Source organism: Chrysemys picta, chromosome 15 (assembly GCF_011386835.1).
Source record: "Chrysemys picta bellii isolate R12L10 chromosome 15, ASM1138683v2, whole genome shotgun sequence".
NCBI classification, from domain to species: domain Eukaryota; kingdom Metazoa; phylum Chordata; order Testudines; family Emydidae; genus Chrysemys; species Chrysemys picta.
In genome coordinates, this window is record NC_088805.1 from 86722 (window position 1) to 96182 (window position 9461).

At 53.3% G+C, this 9461-nt stretch overlaps 1 long non-coding RNA gene across 1 annotated transcript; it reads left to right on the top strand.

The window, feature by feature from the left end:
• The first annotated feature begins 2661 nt into the window (after window positions 1-2661).
• LOC135975853 (uncharacterized) lies at window positions 2662-7428 on the top strand. The gene is made up of 4 exons (XR_010592895.1): window positions 2662-3111; window positions 4610-4633; window positions 6654-6733; window positions 7362-7428. It is a non-coding gene; the product is annotated as an uncharacterized LOC135975853 (long non-coding RNA).
• Window positions 7429-9461: the final 2033 nt, after the last annotated feature.

A 9461-nucleotide genomic window follows, 5' to 3' on the forward strand; every position in this document is an offset into this window, starting at 1 on the left:
CGGGGGCGGGACCTTCCGCCGCCTAGGGCGGCAAAAAAGCTGGCGGCGCTCTTGGGTGAGGAGCAGGAGATGAGCGCACGGGGCAGCTGAAAAGGGATGAGCTGGAGTGAAGCTTGAAACACAAATGCAGGGGCCAAGAATCCCAATTCATCCATCCCGGACAGAGGGAGTCAAATACTCGCTGATGGACAATTGGTTCAGATTCTGGGACTGGTTCCTTGTGCAGCAAGTGAAGTTAACTGCACCTCAGAGCCGTGACAGAGCACTGTATAACCAGGGTCTAGTGACTCTCTCACCCTGGGCTCTCCCCAGTATAGACTCTTGTTCACACTAGTCAAATGATGTTCAAATGCTGAGAAGGAGCAGGGAAGAGGCACAGAAATGACTTGTGGCCTAGCCAGCACACCTTCGAGCAGGCAATCCGAGGGGCTGCAGCTAGTCAGCTTGACTAAGCAGTTGCGAGCTCTGTCATTAAGGTCTATAGTCACCCAGCAGGAGGAGGTAGCTGCATTTCAGGTTTTTGCTCTAGCAGACAAAGGTGTAAGGAGAGCTGGCAAAGCTGATGTTAGAAACATTGACATTGGAAATCCATGTAAGTGTAGAAGAGTGATGGAACCAATCGTGCGGGGACGTGGGAATTCACTCTAACCTGGCCTCTGGGGATGGAGGCAGCACGTGGCTGGCACTTCTCGCTCCTGCCGTACGAGGGGCAGGTGCTGCTACCTACTGCTCCCCCTAACCCCCGCCCTGCTGCGCTCTGGGGATGCTGCCCTGCTGTGGAGCTCTCAGGTGTCTTGAACTGGAATTTGTTTGGAGAGAAACTGCTAAGAAGCCTTATCAGCCCCGAGCAGAGAGTACCTGGGAGCCTGCCTGGGTCGGGCGGGTCTGGTACAGCCTCCCCCAGATAAGGCTCTTCCCTGGACCTGCCACCCATTGGAATCTGGAACGATTCCCTCCGAGGTAACACCCGGGGCAGCCAGGGCAGGGCAGGGCACGGCCTGCTCCCCTGGAGCGTTAGGGCTTTTAAGAGTCAGAGGTGCCAGCAGAGCAGGTTGTACGTTAAAGCAGCGAAGGCAGTTGGGGGGCAGAGGAATTGGGTGCTTTGCCATTGCACTTGATCAGCTCAATTTGAAAATTCTTTCAAAGGAAATCCAGATGTATACATCTGACTGGGGTACATGTACACACATGCACATGCACACTCACATGTGCACACACTCATGTGCACATACACGTACACACATACATACACACGTACACATACACATATGTACAGACGTACACATACACGCACACACGCTGTCCCTGGAGCGCCCCAGGATGCGACTGACAGGGTAGCTGGCTATTATGGAGGCACAAAGGGGTTGGGAGAAAATAATCAAGGGGGGATGCGGGCTCTGGGATTGGGCTGGAGATTAGGGGTTTGGGGTGCCAGAGGGGGATCCGGGCTGGGGCAGAGGGTTGGGGTGCGGACTCTGGGGGGAGTTTGGGTGTGGGAGGGGGCTCAGGGCTGGGGTAGGGGATTGGGGTGCGGGTGGGGGTGTGGGGTCTGGGAGGGATTAAGGTACAGGAGGGGGTTCCGACCTGGGGCAGGGGGTTGGGGTGCCAGGTGTGAGGTCTGGGAGGGAATTTGGGTGTGGGAGGGGGTTCCGACCTGGGGCAGCCAGCTCCTGGTCAATGGCACACCGGTGCTAATGCAGGCTCCTGACCCCTGGTCTCCCTCCGCTGGCAGGCTCTGAGCAAGGCCTGCCCAGAGAACATGGATGACGAGCTCTCGATCCTGCTGACAGCACCCCCCAGCACAGACAAACTCCAGCACATCTTGGAGGTGAGCAGAATGGGGAGGGGCAGCAGGGGTTTTACCTTAGCCCTGGGGACTCCTAGAAAGAAGAGACTGGAAAATCCATGTTTCTATTGGATCCTTCCGAGTATGCATTTGTGATATAAACTCACTGGGTGACCTTGGGGTAACTCACTTCCCCCTTACGGCATCAGTCTTCTCCACTATCAAATCTACACTGGGGAAGAAGGACAGAAGCCCCGACAATCACCTTCACCTCTGGGTATCTGGTCCTGGGAGCCGAAACCAACTGACTATCTGCCCCATCTCCTAAACTGCCCTGTCTTTCCCTCCTAGGGCCTGGTCCTTAGTGCTCAGCCTGGCCCCTTCCCAGCTTGTCCCTGACCTTTAAAGGACTCTCCAAGCCCCTCCCATGCCTGCTTCCTTTGGGGTCTCTCTCCTGGCTGAGCACAGGCTGCCCTTCTATCTCTCAGCAGGCCTGGGTCCTAGTCACAGGCTGCGTCTTGTCACGTGACCCCCACACTTATTCCCTTCACCCTAGGGAGCTGCATCACCTGGGCCAGGTGCAGTTGAGCTCCAGCCCCTTTCCTGGCCATCTCACCCTGGGACAGGTTGAAACTGGTAACCTGTGGGTAACAGTAACTGGTTGCTCCCAAAGGTGCTGAAGACACAATGGAAGAGGAAATCCTTTGGCCTGGATTGAAATTATTCCGACTGAAAGTGAATGAGAGAAAATAGGTTCAGAGTTCTCTTCCTAGCAGCAGAAAATGTAGCGATTGATAGAGGTTCAGGTCAGAAAGGACCATTATGTGCATCTAGTCGCCCGCCCTGTATAACTCAGGGCCTAGAATGTGACCAAGTGGTTCCTTCAGCCAACCATAGCATGGGACTGAGCCAGAGCACGTCTTTTGGAACGACATCCACATGCAGGAGAGCCAGCTGGCTACCAGAAAATCTCTCTTCTGCAGTGACGTGGGGTTAAGGGACACGGGGGAAAAGACATGGAGGCTGTGACTAAACTTAGAGCAGCAAGGCCAGGAAAACCAGGGTTAGGTCCCAGGCCTGGCTATCAGATCTGCTGTTTTCTATTCCTGGCTTTGGGACCATGAGCGAGTCTCTGCACCGCTGGGTGCCTCGGTTTCCCCAGCTATCAAATGGAGCTAATCAAGGTTTTGTTTGTTCTCCCCATTTTACAGGGTGGGAAAACGAGACACGTTTGGGACCTGTCTACACTACAGGTCTGTCGTGCGTTTGTAATCTGATGACCCCCACATGTTGTTCAGAGCCTATGGACAACACAGCTCCTAAAGGTACGTTTGTTCTGTGCTTATCCCCTATGTACCAGCAGGGCTGGACAGCATTTCTCACTGTGCTGTGGGGAGCAGGTCCTGGGTACTAAGGGTCTGAAGAAGCTCTCAAGGACTAATTTTTAAAAATAATTGTTATCAATGAATTGGGAGAAAACATACAATCACTGCGGATAAGATTGGGGGGTGACAAAATACAGGCAGAGTGGTAATTCCTGATGGGGAGAGGGCAGTGATACAGAGCGATCTGGCTCATTCGGCCAGCTGGACCCATTCAAAGAAAACAAGTTTGAGCAGAGCCCAATGCAAGGTCCTATACGTAGCCACAAGGCACGCTGGCCACACCTCCAGAATGGGGACGTGTATCCAGGAAAGCAGTGAGTCTGAAAAAGATTTAGGGGCCAGAGTGGAGAAGCCACTCAACATGAGCTCCCAGTGTGATGCTGTGGTGAACAGGGCTAAAGCCATCATTAGACGTAGGAGCAGAGCCGTGAGTAGGATAGGGAGGTGACACAGCAGCAGTGAGACTGCTATTGGAATACTGCCTCCAGTGTTGGTGTCCTCCTTTGAAAAAGATGGTCCTAGAAATTGGAGCTGGGGCAGCAAAGAGCCACCAAATGTTCTGAGGGCTGGAGAAAAATGCCTTCTAGTGAGCTATTGAAAGAGCTCAACCTGTTTAGCTTATCAAAAGAAGATTGAAAGGTGACTTCACTGAAGTGTTGAAATGCCTTAATGGAGAGAAAATATTGGGTATTAAAGGGCTCTTTAATCGAGCAGAGAAAGGCAGAACAAGACCCAATGGCTGGAAGGTGAAAAGAGACAAATTCCTATGACAAATAAGGCACAAATATTCAACAGCGAGGATGATTGACCACAGGAAGAAGCTACCAAGGAAAGTGGTGGATTCTCCATCTCTTGATGTCATTAATAAAGACTAGATGCCTTTCCGGAATGTGTTTGCCCCAAAAGTAGCTATTGTGGTAGACAGGAGGCCTGTGATATGCAGGGGGTTAGATTAGATGCTCTAACTGTCGCTTCTGGCCATAAAGTCTACTCATTTCTGAGAAACCGAGTGTAGCATTGGGAGAACTTGTGATGTTTTACTGTCTAGCCAGCTTAGTTCCTAGAATGAACACTCATTGAGTGTGGTGATCCACAGGGAGTAGCTCAAACCTCCAAAGTGTCTACCCTGTGGCAGGACATTAGCACTGCAGGGGAGGGGTGGGTGTGGCAGTGACATCACAAAGGCCTTTTGCAGGAACTCAGCCTATTGGCCAAAGGTGCAGGGGAGGTGGTGACCTCACAGAGGGATGCTGACATCAGCCAGACAGGACAGGGGCGCAGGGCCAGGGAAACCTCAGAGACCCCTGTGGCTTTGCTTCAGCAAGTCTCCTTCTCGAGATCTCTCTTTGAGGTCTGAGAGAGTATTTGGGTTCATGTATGTGAGCACCAGGAGGAACCTCTTTTGAGTTTTCTCCTTTCTTTTTCCTGATTTCACTAGAAAACTGACGTCCCTGTTTAGAAGGTAAGAGCCTCCGAGAGGTTTGGAACCTGTTCAGTCTGCTGCATCTGGCGCCAGCTGAATTTTAGGCATGGAAAACACTAGCTTAAGGTGGCCAAATTTTATTCCCCACCTGGGATTTTGTCCCTTAGAATCTCTGGGGACATTAAAGTTTGTCCTTTTTCTTTTACCTTTTCCTCCATCCCTCCCTCCTTTCTCTTCATCTCTTACTTCTTTTGTCCTTTCCCTGTTCTCCTCCCACCACAAGCAGGGGGGGGTGTCGTGGGGGGTGCTCTACAACTCCCATTGTGGGAGGTCCACCGAAAAATGTGGGGCTGAAATAGTGCTCAGACAGTGATCCCCAGCGGTGACCTGGGCCATCCTTTGGGCTCTCTGGTGAGAACCCTCATCCTCCCGCCCCTCGGTCTCTACCCTGATTGGCTGAGCTGGGGGTTATTGACAGGGAGGAGACTCAGGTCCCTGTTGTTTTCTTTTAAGACCAAGTAAATAGTCATAACCAGTCATATGTTCGACAAATTTTGCTGCTTCTCTGCAGTTCATTATTTTCTCTACCATTCCAGTTCTCCTAAAATACTTGCTGAATAATTACTATGAACTCTTGCTGGTCTGGAACTCACTTGAGAGCACTTTATTCAGGTCATTCAATGTCTGAAATTCAAGATCCGATGGTTAGTTTGAAAATCAGGGCTCTTGGGTCCTATTCCTAACTCTGCCACGGACTGGCTGTGTGACCTAAGACAAGTCAATTCTCCTTTCTCAGCCTTAGCTTGTCCCTCTTTCAAGTAGGGATAACAATCGGCCCCTACCTACCTCCCGGCGGGTGGAGGATGGGTATCTATTGGAGAGTGTCACTAGGAGCAGTGCATAAGATGAGGTGTCCTATCATGTTTACTCAGATCAGATTATGACATAATAGAATGGCTGAAATAGTCTATTTTATTTGTATTTTATTATGTTGCAATTGTTAAGAGCAGCAACTACTTAGCTCAGACTGAAACATCTCATCTAATTTTTGAGATCTAAGTGTCTCCTCTTTGTGTAGCTCAAACCTCCAAAGTGTCTGCCCTGTGGCAGGACATTAGCACTGCAGGGGAGGGGTGGGTGTGGCAGTGACATCACAAAGGCCTTTTGCAGGACCTCAGCCTATTGGCCAAAGGTGCTGGGGAGGTGGTGACCTCACAGAGAGATGCTGACATCAGCCAGGCAGGACAGGGGCGCAGGGCCAGGGAAACCTCAGAGACCCCTGTGGCTTTGCTTCAGCAAGTCTCCTTCTCGAGGTCTCTCTTTGAGGACTGAGAGAGTATTTAGGTTCACGTACATGAGCGCCAGGAGGAACCTCTTTTGAGTTTTCTCTTTTCTTTTTCCTGATTTTACTAGAAAACAGACGTCCCTGTTTAGAAGGTAAGAGCCTCCGAGAGGTTTGGAACCTGTTCAGTCTGCTGCATCTGGCGCCAGCTGAATTCTAGGCATGGAAAACACTAGCTTAAGGTGGTCGAATTTTATTCCCCACCTGGGATTTTGTCCCTTAGAATCACTGGGGGTATTAGGGTTTGTCCTTTTTGTTTTACCTTTTCCTCCATCCCTCCCTCCTTTCTCTTCATCTCTTACGTCTTCTGTCCTTTCCTCTGTTCCCCTCCCACCACCAGGAGGACTCTGTGTGTGTGTCGTGGGGGGTGCTCTGCAGCGGGAACAGGGACAATTCTCCAACTTTGGGCAGTCGAGAGCCTGGGTGAGATAAGGGGCGTTAAAGCCCTTTGTGAAGGAGAAAGGGGAGTTTCACGGTGTTGAGCACCAAGGAATTCTAAACTTTGCTAAAACATGTAGTTGCAGAAACCAGAAATGGTCGGGGCGAAGAGACGGGAGAAATTCGGAGAATGGTCACTATTGGGCAGGAATCAGAGGAGCGGGAGGTAGGTGGGGGATCTGCTGGCTGTGTGGGGCCCTGGCTGTGTAATCTCCGCACTGAGAAGTGTCAGTGTGGCCCGAATCTCACACGCTCCTTTGTCTCCTTTGGGTCTCACAGGAGCTAATTGAGGAGCTGCCTGATAACTCTCCACCCGGCGCCGTCCTCGCTAACTCCCTGATTGCTGTGGGCAACCTCAGGTACCGAGACCCTCCAGCCCGGTTCCCCTAACCCCAGTGCTGCTCAGGCCCAGGGCTCGGAGTCACTGCCCCTCCCACTCCCAGGTCACCGCCCAAGGGTGGCTCCTCTGGCAGAGGTGCGGGGAAATAAATTAAATTAATGGAGATATCCCATCTCCTAGAACTGGAAGGGACCTTGAAAGGTCATCGAGTCCAGCCCCCTGCCTTCACTAGCAGGACCAAGTACTGATTTTGCCCCAGATCCCTAAGTGGCCCCCTCAAGGATTGAACTCACAACCCTGGGTTTAGCAGGCCAATGCTCAAACCACTGAGCTATCCCCCCCCAGGAGAGAGGGTCACTCTCTCCTGGCTGGGCTGTTCTTTTCACTCCAGTAACATTGCAACGGCTTTGGGGAGAGGCTCACTCCCAGGCTCAGATACAGGAGGGGCAGCAGGGTCCAGGGAACAGGTGCTACTCCTGCCCTGCCACTGTCTTTCTGAGAAACCTTGGCCTTCTCATTCCCTGGCTCGGTGCCTCTGTTTCCATTCTTGCCAGCCTGTGCCTATTTTGCTGCAGTTTCACCTGCGTGTTGGTGCCAGTCCCATCCCCGCACTGCACAGTCTAATATCGGCTCCTCTCTCTTGCCAGCACCATGACGCCTGCCCTGGAGCCAGAGCTGGAGACCCACCTCCTCCGAGCTGCCCTGCACGCCTTCACACTGGGCATGGAGAAGGATACCACCCAAGTGCAGGTAGATCATGCTAAAGTCATGGATTGAAGAGCCAGCTGTCATCCTGCCATGAATCCTTGCTATTTGCCTGCAGTGGGATGTGAATGAGAGAGGCCAGGATATATGTTTGGGGTCTCACCAGTGCTTCCCAGAGACCCGTCTTCCCATCCTGTGGCAGGTGTAGCCCCAGTTTCCCTAACTCTGACCCATGGCTCTCCCTTGCTTTCAGGATCAGCCTAGGGTCTTGCCAGACCTCCTGGACGCCATGCTGGGGAACCTGCTGGCAGAGTCCCCAGACACCGACAGGCTCCAGTACATCTTGGAGGTGAGCCCGATGAGAGGGGTGGGGGCAATTTTACCTTCACTCTTAGATCCATTTTCTAGTCTGTCCTCCTAGCCGGGCCCCCAGTGGGCATCCTTGGTCAGGGCAGTCAGTGCAATGCCTCCTTTCCCCACAGCACATTAACTACTGGATCGTGTCCAGGGTGCCACGAGAGAGAGCCAGGGCCGTTAAGAGCAGCACGGCCCTGCTCAGATCCACCATCACCCTCCCTGAGTTTGACGTAAGTGCCCTCTGACCCCAGCTTCCTGACTCCAGGGGTAGGAGGACTGGCTCCGACGGGCTGTAGGATCTGCTGCTGCAGGGGCTGTGGGTTAGGAATGTTCCTCTTGGGGAGGCAGAGTCAGAGCAGAGAGTGAGCCTGGCTTGAGTCAAGTTCTTCTTGTCCTAGTTAAGTGGTGACTCTGGGCTTTTAAGGGGACTGTGCTCCAGGTTCATGCCTCCCTGTCATCCTGGAGCAGCTGGGGAAGCATGTCCTCATGGAGGGCCCTGCCCACAGCCCTGTGCTCCAGGCTTCCTTGGGGGCAGAGGAAATTAAGGGTCTGGCTCTAGCTCCTATCCTCTAGCATCTCCTGCAGAGGGGCTGAGGGGAAGGAGAGTCCTGGCCCGGGGGGGACTGGGAGCTGACAGGAAAATGCTGATGGAGTCCCCTCTCCCTCTCCCCTCCATTAGAACTCAGCGGAATTCCCCAGGATGGGTCACCACATGGCACAGCTAGCTCTGTCCGTCAGTGACCCAGCCAAGGACATCAGCCGGCAGGCCAGGGAGGGGGTTTACCGGCTCTACCAGCTGCTGCTGCACCAGAGGGGTAAGGAACCCAGCTGGGAAATGGCACCTGCTAGAAGAGTGAGACTGGGACCCCAGCCAATTTCTCTGAGACTGACCCCGGCTGGAGGATGAGTCTCTCTATCTCTTTCTGTGTTCCACACCACACCCTGCAATTCTGTTGGGCCGGGCACGCAGCGAGGACTCTGCCCACTGTGCTGCCACCAATGGGATTGGAAGGACACAAGCCCTGCAACCAGAAGGACAAATGTGTGTGTGTCTCTCTCCCTGTCACCTACTCCCTCCTGGGGGAAACCCAGCAGCTGATGGGGGACAAGGTGAGCAGCTGCATTAGACTCAGGAGATTGGGGCGGGGCCCAGGCCACATTCCCATCCTGTGGCCATTCGCTGGCCTGGCACAAGGCGCCTGGTGGGGAATGAAAGGGAGAGCAGGTGCTCCTGGGAAGGGAGATGAATTCACCTCCATGAGCAGGAGCGAGCCAGCTTGTCCGCGGAGCAGCTCCACCCAGCTCTTTAGCCAGGCTAATTAATGACAAGCTTTGCCTCATCCCAGACAGGGATGTTCTTAGGACAGGGTGCTATCGCTCTTGGGAAGGGCAGGAGAGTCCCCCAAGTGCCCTCTGCGAGACTCTCCTGTCCCACAGGGCCGCACCCAATTCCTAGTGGTCTGGTGTCTGTGTCACCACCCAGAGTTGCTCCCATCACTGGCAGCCTGGGAGACCAAGGACTGACGGGTGATGGCGTCTGACCAGGCAGGGCTGAGGCACATGGGCAGGGGATGCTTGTCCTGCTGCTAGCAAGGCTGGACCCATTCTGGAAAGAACAGGAGGATTCAGTCAGCAGTAGGGTTACCATGTCTAATAAATAAAAAAAGAGGACCCTCCACGGGCCC